We start from the raw sequence: 3,568 nt of genomic DNA, 5'->3' as shown, positions 1-3,568 counted from the left end.
TAATAGGATGGGGTAGAAGGGGAGGAGGTGGGATGGGATGGAAGGGGATCAGAGAAGATGGGATGGGGTGGGATGGCAGAGGATGAGGTGGGAGGGGATAGAGTGGGATGGGCTTGGGATGGGAGGAGATGGGATAAAGTGGGGAGGAATGAAGTGAGGTGAGGTGAGATGGGATAGGATGGGATAGGGTGAGGTGGGGTGGGGTGGGATGGGGTGGGATGGGAGAGCATAGAGTGAGAGATTGAGGGCCTGGTAGCTGAGGCTTGGGGAGCTGGGTAAGGGCATCACAGGTAAATGCTCTGGACAAGCAAAAGATGGGAATTCTGGAATTATTTGGAGCAAAGCAGGGACAGTTGATGGGACAGTCATGGGTGAGCACCATGTTGGGTGGTTGAGGGGTCCCTAAGTGAGTTATGAGGCCAGGCCATTCCTAGGAGAGCAGTCATGGGCTGATGGCATGATCACACCTGTGGGATGCTGCACACAGCATATCCAGAGTGAGCCTGGCAGCTCCCAACACCCCAAGGATTGTTCCTGCTAAAGTCTGATCCTTGGACAGCAGGAAGGAGGTTCTGCCTTAGCCAATGGTGAAGAGCTGAAAGTCCCCAGACTGAAGGTGGAACTTCCTTTGTGAAGACAGCAGTTCTGGAGGAACTATAGTCACAGGAGAGCTTGACTGTCCAGCTTTCCAGTGGAGGAGAACCCTGGACTGAACCCTGAGGAGGATGATGGGTGTTCTAGGAAAAGTAGACGGTTGTGTGTGGGGCTCACAGACAGGTCCTATTGTCCTGCCAAAGGCCAGCTGCAAACTCACCTTTCCTGACTCCAGGTAGGTACCCAGCCACGTAACCACAGGACCTTTTTGCATGCCATTTCTCCCTGGCAGAACTCCTACCCCCCCACTCCCCACCCCCCACACACAGACAGAATGTGGGGAATTGGCAAGTTTGGAAAGCACCCAGAGTCACCAGAGGGAAGTGTCATAACAGGTGCATGTGAATCTGCTAAGACTCTCCACCACCAGTGTCCCTCTGTGGGAGCCCCAAGCCAGGCCACAGTCTCCTTCTGGTGGTCCCATAGTTTCATCAGAATGCATGGGCCTCCCTGTGCTTTGAAGGGAAAAGGAATAGACTCTCTCAGTAGGGTGCTGAAGGAATGTGGGGTTCCTTGTGTGAGAAGGCCAACTGAAGCTGCTTAATCAATACCCAATCGTCAGCAGATTGGATTTGGTTTCTAATTTACATGAATGAGATGGATTCCATGGCCTTGGGGTCACCAGCCTAGGTTAGAGGCCACACACCTCAGGACACAAGGGGTTACACCTGTGCTAAGAGTCACGGGAAATTGCTAACCATCAGAAAGAAGAACCTGGTGTTTCCTGCCTCCCTGAGCCTCTCCCGCAGCCATTGCCTCACAGAGTCTCACAAACAGGAGAGATAAAATCCGACCCACTCATAGTTCCAAAGAACAGAGTCAGAGATGTGACCTGAGGGGCCCTGACCTTCTGGTGCCATCTTTCACCAGCAGGGTGAGGCCCCAGGTTTTTGCCTGGACTGACAGCAGCTGTGATGGAAGCCTCTGGCCTTCAGCCCTCCAGCAGCTGCCTGGTCCTTCTGGCTTCTCAGAGTCCTGGCCTGTGGTTTTCCCTGAAGCCAGGCCCAGCCCTACCATTCTCTGCCAGTTCTTCTTAGAAAGGCACTGACTTCAATGGAGGATTTTCACCTAGACCCCAAGAGCCCAAAACCAGCCCTGAGGCCATGAATCAGGATACAACTTGGGAGGTGGGGAACCCTGAGGCTGAGAGGGACCCTGGGGCTGGCCTGGGGTGTTCATTCTTTCCCAGGGTGGTCAAGACATAGTCTTGCACATGGACAAATCCTTTCTGGAACCAGACACCAGCTTTGACCCTTATTTCTAAAATGCTCTCCAGAGTACCTGAGTGGGTGGGTGATAGGTACACGGCACTGGCCTTGAGCTTTAAAATCTGTCACTGCCAGCTCCTGTCACTCAGAGACCACACACACACACACCCACTAGGAACAAGGCAAAGTTACCCACTCAGTAAGATGGCACCATGTAGCCTCTGTACAGGGTACAGGTCCAGTGTCCCACACTGCTGTCATGTGCATCCAGAGTCCCAACACAAATCAACCTGTCTGAAATGGACTGAGAAAAGAAAGCGCTAAAACACCTCACACAACCATGACTCTCATGTAGCTCAGGCTGACCTCAAACTTACTATGTAAGCCAGACTGACCTTGAACTTCCGATCCTCCTACCTCTACCTTCCTAGTGCTGTGATTACAGCTGTGAGCCACCACACCTAGTTTTTTATGTAGTGCTGGAGAGGGAACCCAGGGCTTCAAATGTTAGGCTAGCATTCCACCAATGGAGTCACATCACCCTTAGTCCCTGAACTTTTTTTTCTCTTAAATTTTGGAAATTCCCAGTGTCTCAAAATCAGGATCTCCAGACAAGCATCTATTAAGTAAACATGGAACCAGCCTTGGCCACAAGCCCTCGGAAGGTGGGAAATCACCAAGGGGAACTCTCCCCGCCCAGTGCTGTAATTATTTCACAGGTGCGATTCCTGCTCCCCTGAGTACAGTAGATTGTATAAGATGCTGTTGAAAGAGTTTGAGGGCAAGATCACCATCCCCTCTCCCCCGACACCCAAAAGCTGTGTGATTGGGGTGAGGTCTGTAGCATATCTGGGCTGGAAGATGGCTTTGTAACCACATTTATTACAGAAAACTTATACCATCCATAACCATCTATAACACATTCAGGTAAAGTAAGACTCCTGCATGAGATGACCTGTTGTGAGCGCCCTGGGCCAAGCTTCCTCCATTCCTGCCTGTGGGCACGGTGTTGAGAACCTGACTGTGATGAGCTGTAGGCAGCTGTCTATCCTAAGTGCCTCCTCTTCCTTTCTGTTGGCAGCATTTTCCATGTCCACAGATATTTTATAGTGTGAGTCTTTCTAGCCACACTGCCTCTCCTGGTCCAGCTTGACTCACATAGCCTGCTATGTTTGAACATCTAGAACTCACTCTAGCCCAGGCTGGCCTTGAGCCTGTGGGTGATCCTCCTGCCTCAGCCTCCTCCAGCTGCACCACCATGCCCCAATTCCTGTATGTTAGTGATTATTCCATCCTTGAAGACCATCTGAGGCTCCAATAAGTTTTGAGATAAAAATCTTGAAATGATGGGGCTAGAGAAATAGCTCAGCGGTTAAGAGCACTGACTGCTCTTGCAGAGGACCCAGGTTCAATTCCCAGCACCCACATGGCAGCTATGAATCGTCTTTAACTCCAGTTCCAGGGAAATTCAAAGCCCTCTTCTGACCTCCGCAGCATTGCACGACATGGATGCACTCACATACATGCAAGCAACACACGCATACACATAAAATAAAAATAAGAAATAAAATATGTTAAAAGAAAGAATTTAGGGCCAGTGAGCTGTCCGGAGGGTAAAGGCAATTGCTGCCCAGCCGACAACAAATGGGGTCAATCCCCAGACCCTACGTGGTGGAAGAAGAGGACTGACTCCTGTAAGTGGTTCT

This window comes from Nannospalax galili, unplaced genomic scaffold, assembly GCF_000622305.1.
Source record: "Nannospalax galili isolate Female #2095 unplaced genomic scaffold, S.galili_v1.0 scaffold269, whole genome shotgun sequence".
In the NCBI taxonomy this organism is placed as follows: Eukaryota; Metazoa; Chordata; class Mammalia; order Rodentia; family Spalacidae; genus Nannospalax; species Nannospalax galili.
The sequence above is the reverse complement of the archived record's forward strand: the minus strand, read 5'-3'. Positions refer to the sequence as shown.